Source organism: Hyla sarda, chromosome 1 (assembly GCF_029499605.1).
Source record: "Hyla sarda isolate aHylSar1 chromosome 1, aHylSar1.hap1, whole genome shotgun sequence".
Taxonomy (NCBI): domain Eukaryota; kingdom Metazoa; phylum Chordata; class Amphibia; order Anura; family Hylidae; genus Hyla; species Hyla sarda.
The window spans coordinates 467,359,999-467,373,865 of record NC_079189.1 but is presented as its reverse complement, the minus strand read 5'-3'; positions in this window follow the sequence as shown (position 1 = coordinate 467,373,865).

Below are 13,867 nucleotides of genomic sequence, written 5' to 3'. Positions count from 1 at the left end.
GATATATTTTATTTAACTTTTAGGTTTTTAATACATAGTATAAAAAACAACCCAATGGACATACCTTTCCACTGCACTACTAGATGCTTATCATTTACTTATACAGGTCGTGTTTGTCCATAAACTCTATCAAGATACAGATAGGAGAGGCAATATGATACGAAAGGGCTTTAGTAGGTATATAAAAATTTCCACTATATTAGAAAATCACATACTGTGATAGTGATAGTGTCAATTTTTTTTTTTAATTTAAAGCATAACACTGCTGGCTACATAAGGGGACGGACCAATGCAAAATAGAAGACCCCTTATAAGAGGTTGTAGAGGTAGCAGATTTTGCATGCGTATGTGGTTATTCAACAAATAGCATAGTGAACCTCATATAAACAGTAAAACATATTGCAGTTGCCATCTTAAGGAATGAATATTATCATTATGTACTTGGGGAGACTGTCAATGCCACAGTGCACAAAGGTCATCAAACTGAGCTCCAAGCTAGTGCCACAGCAATGGCAGGTTACAAGAAGATAATAAGAAGGTTTAGGAAACAAAATCAATGATATGAACCGTCTTCCACTTTTATGTCTGGAGCATCCCACAGATTATTATGATTAAGTCGCATTTTCATAATCAACAAATATAGGGTACAGATATAGGGATTTTTGGAAATCATTGATTTATTCCAGTTGTCGCAGTTATTTTAGTCCCCTTTGTTTGAAACCTTTACTGAGAAGCCCTGCAGGGTTGCAGAGTCCCAGGAATTTTTAAAGATTTGATGCTAATGTGCTAATAATTCTGTATCAGCTTTGAGAATTTCTGCAGAGATCCCATCAATCCTATAGATGCTGCTTCAATTTTGTTCAACAATGGTGCTTGGGAATTGATACAGTTAATATGATATATCCTGGGCAGGTCATGCTGGCCGTTTTGTTCTTGATGGTTTTTTGCTTAAACAGTGGTTGGCAACATGACGTATCGACCCCCCCCAGAACCAGCAAGCAGCCTGGGTATATTTTCATAAAATGATTTTTTGTTGGATAACCCCTTTAATAAGCCCAATTCAACTTGGCTGCCCACCATCAGCCACTGTATCCACAGCCAGTCCCCTTTTGCCACATTTATCAGTCTGGACAAGCACCTTTTGATTATTTATTTTTATATTTCTTTGTATATATTATATCCAGTTCTGATGGTTATAATAAATATTTTTACTTGTTGATTTCTGGTAGCATCAAACATTGTGCAGAGCACTATCTGGGATTTCTTGTTATTCCAGACAAATTAATAGATGCCAGTATTAATAGAAGTGAATATTTTGGTTGTGATGAGATTTGTAGGGACCTAAAGAGATAAAAGAATCTAAGTAGTGTCTAGGTCCAGTATACTGTAGAGGTCGTCCATCTTCCCAAGTCAGCGAGATGTTGAAAGATCAGTTGGCATTTTACTTATATAGAGTTGAGGAGGTTGGGGTACGATGTATGGCCCGGCAAGAAGAGATGGGCTAATGAAGCGCTTCATTGTAATGAATTGCTTCATTCATTACATTTTGTGCGGCCAGTGGGGTAAAATGGCGGTGTGGGGGGCTAAAATGGTGGCTACACCTGTGAGGACATGGGGCTAGGAACTCTGGGAAGGTGGGTAGGCAGGGTCACCCTGAATCACATGGAGGCATGCAGCCTATCAGCAGCCAGCCAGCCCTGTGATGTCACAGCCCTATATATTCGTCAGCCATTACAGAAGACGTGCATTTTGCTGAGAGAGCAGAGACTGTTACTGACAATAGAGATCTGTCTAGCGGCGAATCTATTCACCTCAAGCCTGCATTCGTTCTAGCTAGAGAAACAGCAGACACTGTGTGGTCACTAATCAGCGTTACTGACAATACAGATCAGCACTGGGGAAATCCATTGACCTCAAGCCCGCATCAATGCAGGCAGGCAGGGAGAGTTTAGAAGTTGTTTCATAGTCTGCCAATTGAGATCATCACAGGAAGCACTGTGACTCCTCATTCAAAGACTGCAGGCAACTAAAGTGCAGGCAGGCAGAGTTCAGAGAGAGAGAGAGAGAATGCTTTTTTTTTGTTGCAACCGCACTGGGGTGTGAAAAAGTAAAAAATTTACGCACTCTGCTGTTCTAAGTTTTTTCTGGTTAAAGCTAATAGGGGGCAGTAAGTGTAAAAGCACTAGATTGTTATGCTTATTTCTGGTGCAACCATACTGGAATGTATTACTCTAAAAAAGGGAAATATATACACACTCAGCAGTATTAAGTTTTTTTCTGGTTAAAGCTAATAGGGAGCAGTAAGTGAAAAAGCAGTAAAAGACTTCCGCACTAGATTGTTACGCTTATTTCTGGTGCAACCGTACTGGGGCGTATTGCTCTATAAAAAGTAAAATATATACGCACTCCGCTGTTCTACAAGTGTGTCAGGTAGAGAAGTGCCAGGCCGTGCACAGAGGAGTGCCAGAGGCATAAATTAATCAGGCGCAGGAAGAGGTCGCATCAGAGTAGGGGTGCATGGCAGCAGGTGTCGCAGTGAGTGGTCTGAGCTCCCTGTGTAAGCTAGCGGTCGTGTCTCGACCAGCAACCCAGCAGCCATGATTGATTAGTTAACTCGGTCATCCACTTCATCCCAAGTTACATCCAACACCCCAGTCAACAGTCAGTGGGTTCCTCAGACTCAACCCTCAGTTGGCATGGCCCTTATGTTGCTGCTGCCACCCTCCAGGCTCTCTCATTGTGCTGCCATATGGTCTCCTCATGCTGATGCTGCCACCTTCAGGCTCTGTCATTGTGCCGCCATATGGTCTCCTCATGCTGATGCTGCCACCTCCAGGGTCTATCATTGTGCCGCCTTATGGTCTCCTCATGCTGATGCTGCCACCTCCAGGCTCTCTCATTGTGCCACCATATGGTCTCCTCATGCTGATGCTGCCACCTCCAGCCTCTACATAGGCTGCCGCCACCTCTAGGCTGTGTAATTGTGCCACCATGTGATCTCCTCATGCTGCGGCACATTATCCTCTTAAGGATGCAGGGTGTACTTGTATGCCCTGCGCCCGATCCCGGTAAATAATGCGGGGTCACGCGATAAAATTGCGATGTACCGATCAGCTAGCACATGAGCGGAGGTCCCCTCACCTGTCTCCATCATGTCCGATCGGAGATTGATTGCTCCAAGCCTGAGATACAGGCTTGAGCAATCGACCACCTATAACACTGACCAATGCAAAGCTATTGCTTTGCAGGGATCAGTGAAAAAGATCAGTGTATGCAGTGTTATAACCCCCTATGGGAGCTATGACACTGCAAAAAAAATAAAATAAGGGGAAAAAAAAGTTTATAAAGGTCATTTAACCCCTTCGCTAATAAAAGTTAGAATCACCCCCCTTTTCCCATAAAAAAAAAACAGTGTATATAAAAATAAAAATAAACATATGTGGTATCGCCACGTGCGGAAATGTCCGAATTATAAAAATATATCATTAATGAAGCCGCACGTCAATGGCGTATGCGCCAAAAAATTCCAAAGTCCAAAATAATGTATTTTTTGTCACTTTATATATAATGAAAAAAAAAATTCCAATCAATACAAAAATGGGCCCTCATACCGGCCTGTACACAGAAAAATAAAAAAGTTATAGGGGTCAGAAGATGAGAGCTTTTAACGTTAACATTTTCCTGCATTAAATTGAACTGCATTCCTTATGATTTTTTTCAGAAGTACGACAAAATCTAACCTATATAAGTAGGGTACCATTTTAACCGTATGGATCTACAAAATAAAGATAAGGTATAATTTTTACCAAAAAATGCACTGCGTAGAAACGGAAGCCTCCAAAATGTACAAAATTTTGTTGCACAATGAATTTTTTCCCCCGTTTCGCTGTGGATTTTTTGGTAAAAAGACTAATGTCACTGCAAATTCGAATTGGTGGCGCAATAAATAAGCCATCATATGGAATTATGTGCAAAATTGAAAGCGTTATGATTTTTAGAAGGTGATGAGGCAAAAATGGAAAAACCCTGTGTCCTTAAGCCCTTAAGGACCATGGACGTTCGCGTACGTCTAAGATCCCTGGTAGTTAAGGACCAAGGACGTACGCGTACGTCCGTGAAAATTTCGATCCCAGCCGCGCGGGGACCAAACCGGGGTGACTGCTGATATCGATCAGCAATCACCCCGCGCAAATGCCCAGACTCCCCATGTTGGCGATCACCCCTTGTTACGTTCCTTGAGGGGTGTAGTTTCCAAAATAGTATGCCATGTGTTTTTTTTTTGTTTTTTTTTTGCTGTCCTGGCACCATAGGGGCTTCCTAAAAGTGACATGCCCCCCAAAAACCATTTCAGAAAAATTTGCTTTCCAAAGGCCAAATGTGTATCCTTCTCTTCTGAGCATTGTAGTGTGCCAGCAGAGCACTTGACGTCCACACATGGGGTATTTCCATACTCAGAAGAGATGGGGTTACAAATTTTGGGGGACATTTTCTTTTATTAATCTTTGTAAAAAAAAGTAAAATTTGGGGGAAAACCAGCATTTTAGTGAAAAAAAATTAATTTACACATCCAACTTTAACGAAAAGACGTCAAACACCTGTGGGGTGTTAAGGCTCACTGTCCTGAGCACCATAGGGGCTTCCTAAATGTGACATGGCCCACAAAAACCATTTCAGAAAAACTCACTCTCCAAAATTCCATTGTCACTCCTTCCCTTCTGAGCCCTCTACTGCCCCCGCCGAGCACTTGACATACACATATGAGGTATTTCCTTACTTAAGAGAAATTGGCTTACAAATTTTGAGAGGATTTTTTTCCATTTACCCCTTGTAAAAATTCTAAAACTGGGTCTACAAGAACATGCGAGTGTAAAAAATGAAGATTTTGAATTTTCTCCTTCACTTTTCTGCTATTACTGTGAAAGATCTAAAGGGGTAACACACTTACTGAATGTCATTTTGATTACTTTGAGGGGTGCAGTTTTTATAATGGGGTCATTTGTGGGTATTTCTAACAAGAAAGCCCTTCAAATCCACTTCAAAACTGAACTGGTCACTGAAAAATTCTGATTCTGAAAATGTGAAAAATTGGAAAATTGCTGCTGAACTTTGAAGCCCTCTGGTGTCTTCCAAAAGTAAAAACATGGTAACTTTATGATGCCAACATAAAGTAGACATATTGTATTTGTGAATCAAAATAAAATGTATTTGGAATGTCTATTTTCCTTTCAAGCTAATTTGTTCGTCAAATTTTGGAATTTTACACCAAGAAATGATGCAAGTATCGACAAAAATTTACCACTAACATAAAGTAGAATATGTCACAAAAAACAATCTCGGAATCAGGATGAAAGGTAAAAGTATCCCAGAGTTATTAATGCTTAAAGTGACAGTGGTCAGATGTGCAAAAAACGCTCTTGTCCTACAGAAAATTGGCCCGGTCCTTCAGGGGTTAAGGGGTTAAACTTGTTAATCTCTTCAAAATCTTTAATTGACATTTAAGAAATCTCTTTAATCTCTTTAATTGTGACGCCATAAGGTCTCCCGACTCTGCTGCCACATCCAGACTCTGTCATTGTGCCACTATGCGACAGCGATTCTATTAGCGACGCCTGTGATATGCATGTCATACTGAATAACAGTAATATTTCACTACCCCAGCACTCTCCCTATGCATGTGTTGGCAAGGCAAAGTGTTCTACACACCTATTGAGGCTCTCTGTAGCCCGGGAATAGCAGTTTGTAATAAAGATTCGCCGCAAGCAAATTCAGATCAAACCAATTTTTTTCGGAAAATTCTGTGAATCGGCCAAATCGAATCTTTCAAAAGTTCGCCCATCTCTACTGGCAAATTATGTTATGTGTTCTCTTTTGAAAGCAAAAGTTGCAGAGGATGAGACCTTGTTCTCTCAAGGGGGTATTATAAAACAGAGCTTCTGTATTATCCATGTTGACTTTTAGCCCAGAGAGACCCTCAGATTTCTGGAGACGTGCCATTAGGTAGGGGAGAGATGTCAGAGGCTGTGTTATAAAGAAAATATTAATTGAATATGGACGTACATTTACGTCCTGACTGTTGGTGATCGGGTGAAGATGACTGCTGTTTTCTAAAAGCAGACATCTTCCCACATCGCCCAAGGGGGATTTAACCCCTTCCTGCGATAGGACGGAACTTCTGACCGTCTAATCGCAGCGATTCCACTCGTTTAATGACTCGTGACTCGGGGACCCCAGAATAAATGAAGAGTGGTGCTGTCCGAGACAGCGCCAATCATCATGCAGTGAAGGAGGGAGGTGGCAGGGTTGCCACTCCTCCGATCACTGTCATTGGTGGTGCTGTCATTACTGTGCTGTCATCGGAGCAACCGACCAATGACAGCACAGTAATTTCATTTGAATTACTCCTTCCCCCACTTTGCCCGCTCACTTGAGTCCGGGAAGGAGTTCTGCGGCAGCTGCGGCGGGTGTAGGTGCGGCGATTGCGGTTGGTATTAAGTGCGGCGGGAGCGATCTGCGCCAGGAGTGATCTGAGGTGCGCGGCGGCTGCATCCTGTGTCCGGATCATTGGTGAGTGAGGGTGAGCTGTAGTACAGGTAGGGACAGTTAGATGGTCTGCAGCAGCAATGCTCTGTGGGTCTAGGTGACCCATCAGTACATTTTGCTGCTGCAGCCTGCCCCTGTATATTTTTTATTTTTATTTTTTTCTTACTGTAGCTTTTTTTTACCCCCATTTTTTTTTTACCCCCATTTTTTTTACAGGGTGTTTGCGGTCCGTGCCATCAGTCGCTGTTCTGCACTGTGTGGCTCGGACCGTACCCCTTGCGCTTTTTTGTTAAGCGCATACGCTTTTTACAGTTACAAAAATCACTACACTACACCTACACTTCTCACAAATAAAGTATGTAAAACACTACACTTACACACACACACTTACAACCCCCGTCCCCCCCCAAAAAATGTAAAGGCCAGCAGAATTTTTTCGGTAGAGGAGGCATACGCCATGCTTGCCTCTGATACCGAATCAGTTAGTGATGGGGAAGAGGAAGATCCCAGCTTCCTCCTTTTATCCTCTTCCTCATCATCTACTGATGATGAGCCCCCTAGAAGGCAGCGGCGTGTCCGCCGCAGGGCACAGCCAGTAGAGGCCCCCCAAACTAGTAGCCCTGTCCCCCAAACTAGTAGCCCTGTCCCCCAAACTAGTAGCTCTGTCCCCCAAACTAGTAGCCCTGTCCCCCATACAATGTTGCCTGTCCACCATACAAGTCTCCCTGTCCCCCCAATAGGTGACCTCATCTGGACCCCAGTTCCGGACGATTATGCGCCACTGATTGCTGGGTTTGCTGGTCGCCGAGGAATCCAAATTGACACCACAGGCCTCACTGAAATTGACTTTTTTAAAAAAAATTTCAGTGAGGACTTTGTCAATTTGATGGCCCAAACAAACTTGTACGCCAAACAGTTTATGGCCCAGCACCCCGATTCTTTCTCGGCTAGGCCCAATAGATGGACCCTCATGCTACATATGGGCCTAGTCAAAAAGCCGACCATTAGGCAATACTGGAGTGGGGATGTTCTTTATAACACCCCAATGTACAGTATGGCTATGGCACGGGCACACTTTGAGGCTGTCCTCAAATGTCTGCATTATGTTGATAATGGAACGTGCCCGTCCCGAAATTATCCCACATATGACCGCCTGTTCAAAATCAGGCCGGTCATAGATCATTTCAGTAATAAATTTGCAGAGGCCTATGTCCACCAAAAGCAGGTGGCCATTGACGAATCCCTTATTAGTTTCAAAGGTAGACTCCATTTACATCAGTTCATTCCCAGTAAAAGGGCAAGGTATGGAGTGAAAGTATACAAGCTCTATGAGAGTACCTCAGGGTACACTTACAGATTTAGGGTGTATGAAGGGAAGGATTCCCCCATTGAACCCCCAGAATGCCCCCCCATCCTGGGAGTTAGCGGGAAAATTGTGTGGGAACTGATGTACCCACTGCTGGATAAAGGTTACCACCTCTACATGGATAACTTTTATACAAGCATCACTCTTTTCAAGACCAGAGCCACTGCAGTTTGTGGCACTGTGCAGAAAAATCAAAGAGACCTTCCGACAAATCTACCACCAATCCCTAGGGAGAGTAGGCCCCTTACTTGTGAAAATCTGCTGTTGGTCAGATATGAGGATAAGAGAGAGGTCCTTATGCTGACCACCATTCACGGTAACGCCAGCACCCCTGTCACTGTACGAGGTACCGCAACACGGTTCCTCAAACCTGATTGTGTCATAGACTACAATCAGTATATGGGAGGAGTTGATATCTCTGATCAAGTCCTCAAACCATATAGCGCTATGCTCAAAACCAGAAGATGGTACAAAAAATAGCATTGTACATGATCCAGACGGCATTGTACAACGCTTTTGTACTATTTCGAAGTGCTAGCAACACAGGAACATTTCTGCAGTTCCGGGAGGTAGTGATCAAGGCCCTGATCTTTGGCGACCAGGAAGGAGCGGGCCCAAGTACCTCTGGAACTGAAGGCTTCCGTATTGTACCAGAGCAACATTTTCCAGGGGAGGTCCCCCACACTGGAAAAAAGGGTCGGACCCAGAAAATATGTAGAGTATGTTTTAAAAAAGGGATAAGAAAGGACACCATTTTCCAGTGTAACACCTGTCCTGAAAAAACAGGCCTCTGCATCAAAGAATGCTTCAAGGCATATCATACGTCTTTGGAGTACTAAATTTACGATTAACCCTATTTTTATCTTTCCCCGAATTAACAGCGCTTTGTACGCGAGCCTGGATGCGGCATTGTAGAACGCTTCTGTTCTTTCCAATGTGTTGGTGACGTACATGAGCTTGGGACCACGGCTATGTACAGTGCTTTTCCGATGCATTGGCATTTCAGGGACTTTTCAGCCCCTGGTTGTAATAATCCCCAAAAAGTCCTAAGAACGTTGATCCAAGTATTTATTCTGATTGCCATATATGGAGTTGGGAAGGAATTTTTCCCCTGGCATGGGGCAAATTGGCATCCGCCTCATAAGTTTTTTTTTTGCCTTTCTCTGGATCAACACAGTAGGGCAGTGTTTCCCAACCAGGCTGCCTCCAGCTGTTGCAAAACTACAACTCCCAGCATGCTGGGAGTCACAGTTTTGCAACAGCTGGAGGCACCCAGGTTGGGAAACACTGCAATAGGGGGAGATTTACTAACTGTGGTGTTTTGGTACAAGTAAATCTCTGCAACTGTCAGCCCCTACTGTGCAAATCGCAAATTTAGGCCTCAAATGTGCATGGCGCTCTCTCACGCCTGAGCCCTGTTGCATTTGCCTGGCAACAGTTTAGGGCCACATATGGGGTATTTCTGTCCTTGGGAGAAATTGCTTTACAATTTAGGGGGGCTTTTTCCCCTTTTACCCCTTCTGAAAATGAAAACTTTGGGGCTACACCAGCATTTTAGTGTAATTTATATATATTTTTTTTTATACTTACATGCTACTGTAGCCCCATTTTGTAATTTCCCCAAGAGGTAAAAGGGGAAAAAGAACCCCCAACTTTGTAATGTAACTTTTCCAGAGTATGTAAATACCCCATATGTGGACGTAAAGTGTTTTGCAGGTGCATGGCAGGGGTCAGAAGTGAGGGAGCACCATGCACATTAGAAGCTTTATTGGGAATTTGTACCGCAATGGCTGTTAGTTGCAGAGGTTCAGACATAAAAAATTAAATTAAATAACCGACAAGTGACCCCATTTTGAAAACTGCACCCCTCAAGGAATGTAACAAGGGGTGCAGTGCGCATACGGACCCTACAGGTGTCTGACAGATTTTTGGAAGAATGAGCCATGAAAAAAAAAAATGTAATTTTTTACACTAACCTGTTGGTGTAGCCCTACACTTTTTATTTTCACAAGGGATAAATGAGCAAAAAGGCCCCGAAAATGTGTAAAACAACTTTTCTCGAGTATGGAAATACCCCATATGCGGACGTAAAGTGATGTGTGATCACACTGCAGAGCTCATAAGGGAGGGAGCGCAATCAGCCTATTTGGAGAGTGGATTTGGCTGTAATGGAGGTTGGTAGCATGGTGTGTTTGCAAAGCCCCCATTGTGCCAGGACAGTGGAAACCCCCCACATGTAACATCATTTTGGAAACTACGCCCCTCAAGGAATGTAAGTAGGGGTACAGTGAGCATTTAGACCCCAAAGGTGATTTCACGATTTTTGGAACAGTAGGCTCTAATAATAAAAAAAACTATTTTTCAGCGCACTGTTCAAAACATCTTGTAATTACTGTAGATCTCAAAAAAACTGTAGAAGTAAAATCCCGAACTAACAATTTCATATGGAAAATAGATGAGTGCATTACTTGCAATACAAAAGGAGTCATATATATTTTGGAATGTGACTGTAAAAAACAGTATATGGGGAGAACAAAAAGAACACTGAAATTAAGAATAGCAGAACACATTAACAATATTAAAAAAGGGGATTTAAAACATCCATTATCAACACATTTTTCAATTACCCATAACAGAGATCCATCAAAATTAAGATTTGTAGGACTCCGAACTATTAAACCAGATTGGAGGGGTGGTAGCTATATGGTGCAAATGTCTAGGGCCGAGAGCAAAATGATCTATGAATTTGGATCAATGGAACCCAAAGGTTTGAACTCCAGCTTTGAATTGTTTGGTTTTCTATGATGTGGTTCCCCTCCGACCACCACCCGCCGCCATGTTTTAACTTTGTCAGCGGTCCGTGGTTTGATGGGAACCTCTCAACAATCATCATCCTGGTTTCAGATATTCCGTGTTTAATATTAATCTCTTTTTCTTCCTTCATGTTATTTGCTTTTCTTTTTTCTTTTTTCTTTTTCTTTTTTTTAATTTATATTTTTATTTATATTATTATTATTTATCATTTATCATTTTTTATTTATTTTTTATTGTTTTTTGTTTTATTCATTTATTTTATTTTTCCATTTCTTCTTTTTTATTTTTATTTTATTTGTATTTATTTTTATTTTCTATCTCTATTTTTATTTTCATTTTTATTTTTATATTTATTATTATTTATATTTTTTTTATTATTTTTATTTTTTTTTATTTTATTTTTATTTCTCTGTATATGGGTCGATTCAATATAACACTTTTTTATTGTCATGTGTATTAGTTATAGTTATAGTTAATTCACTTATTAGTTATTTCACATCGTCTAACTATAAGGAACATGACCGATTTTACTATCAGAGCTAATCGGGTGTGAATAACGTCCTATTTCATCATTTGGTTTTTTTATGAGTAATTGTCAAAGAGCTGCTCCATCCCATTTTTTACTAGCCCTAAGAGTCAATCCATTACAATTCCATGCCCGTGTATTGTTTTTGAACGTTATTAACCACTATCAGGTGTGAATTCACTATAAAAACAGCGTTATTATCAAATTGTATCATATACACATTTCTACTGAGGAAGGGGTTGGAGGTCTTTGTTTCCCAGTACCCCGAAACGCGTTTAGAAATCTGGCACTATTCACACAGTTACCATCAGTGTCCATCTGCAAATATCTTGGCAACAGAGGAGTTAAATCTGTTCTACTCCGCCCTGCCTGGCTGTAACCTTTCCATCTACTGCATCGCATAGCCTCATCTCCTGCTTCCACGTGGGACACCAATCCCGGACCTTCCATCGCTCCCGGCGTACCACCACCACCAGACCCGTCGTCGCACCCGAGCCGACTGACACTCCTGCCGGAGTGCCAGACTAGTGCCGTCTGTGCTAAGCCGGTCAGCGAACGAGGTCCCCAGCGTTGAAACTGCTGCATGCTCCCCCGCTATCGGAGCTCACGGTACGCAACATCTATTTGCGCCCCCCTGCCAACGGGGCTGCTAAGGGAGACATATCAACCTGTGCCCCCCTCTATCCATTGTGACACATGAGGAACATAAGGCTGCGACTCATCTATTACAACATATCAAGCCAGAAGCAGTGGTGAGAGATACTCTGTATCATCCATTCATCATTTTTTAATTAATTTTTTATTGACTTTATGTTACAACCATTTTGCCACAAATCCAAACACCTTTCACGGAATTATTTTATTTTTATTTCATTTTTTATCTGCAGATTTATGGACTCATTTGAATATTAATTTATTCATATATTTTTACATTTTTGATATCTCACTAGGGCCCAGTGAGATTTTCACTAGATTAATGCCAGTGTAATGTGATATTTTGTTACTGTTTTACTTATTTATATATTACATTTTATATTTTATAATCTGAATTAAAAACAATTTTTGAATAAACGCTGTTATATCTATCTTTGCCCACACCATTATGCACCATTGGTGAGGTCCTAGAGGCATAAGCTATAGGTTTTCATTATTTTTACATTATTGTTGCCGGTGGGGTCCGGCTTTAGCTTTAACTGCCTCGGTCCTTCTGTTGTGAGCTGCACCTTATTTTTAAGTTTTTAAATCTTGTAATTACTGTTTGGGGATAAATGATCACTGCACCCCTTGTTACCTTCCTTGAGGGGTGTAGTTTCCAAAATGGTGTCACATGTGGGGGTTCCCGCTGTTCTGGCACCATAGGGGCTTCCTAAATGGGACATGCCCCCAAATGTGCCAAATGTGACTCCTTCTCTTCTGAGCATTGTAGTGTGCCCGCAGTGCACTTGACTGCCACACATGGGGTATTTCATACTCAGAAGAGATGGGGTTACAAATTTTGGGGGGCATTTTTTCCTATTACCCCATGTAAAAATAATTTTTTGGGGGGAAAACCAGCATTTTAGTGAGAATTTTTTTTCATTTACACATTCAAATTTAATGAAAAGTCGTCAAACACCTGTGGGGTGTTAAGGCTCACTGTACCCCTTTTTATGTTCCTTGAGGGGTGTAGTTTCCAAAATAGTATGCCATGTGTTTTTTTTTTTCTGTCCTGGCACCATAGGGGCTTCCTAAATGGGACAGCCCCCCCCCTCCCCCCCAAAAAAAACAATTTCAGCAAAATTTGCTTTCTAAAAGCCAAATGTGACTCCTTCTATTCTGAGCATTGTAGTGCACCCGCAGTGCACTTGGCGTCCACACATGGGGTATTTTCATACTCAGAAGAGATGGGTTTACAAATTTTGGGGGGCATTTTCTCCTATTACCCTTTGTAAAAATGAAAAATTTTGGGGAAAACCAGCATTTTAGTGAAAAAAAATTAAAAATGTATTTACACATCCAACTTTAACGAAAAGTCGTCAAATACCTGTGGGGTGATAAAGCTCACTGTACCCCTTGTTATGTTCCTTGAGGGGTGCAGTTTCCAAAATAGTATGCCATGTGGTTTTTTTTTTTGCTGTCCTGGCACCATAGGGGCTTCCTAAATGGGATATGGACCCCAAAAACCATTTCAGCAAAATTTGCTTTCTAAAAGCCAAATGTGACTCCTTTTCTGCTGAGCATTGTAGTGCGCCCGCAGTGCACTTGACGTCCACACATGGGGTATTTTCATACTCAGAAGAGATGGGGTTACAAATTTTAGGGGGCATTTTCTCCTATTACCCCTTGTAAAAACGTTACATTTTGGGGAAAACCAGCATTTTAGTGAAAAGTAGTAAAAAAAATTAATTTTTCACCAAGAAATGATGCAAGTGTTGACGAAAATTTACCGCTAACATAAAGTAGAATATGTCACAAAAAACATTCTCGGAATCAGAATGAAAAGTAAAAGCATCCCAGAGTTATTAATGCTTAAAGTGACAGTGGTCAGATGTGCAAAAAACACTCTGGTCTTTAAGGTGAAAATGGGCTTGGTCCTTAAGGGGTTAAACTCACCTGGGTCAAGTAACAGGTGTGGGCAATAT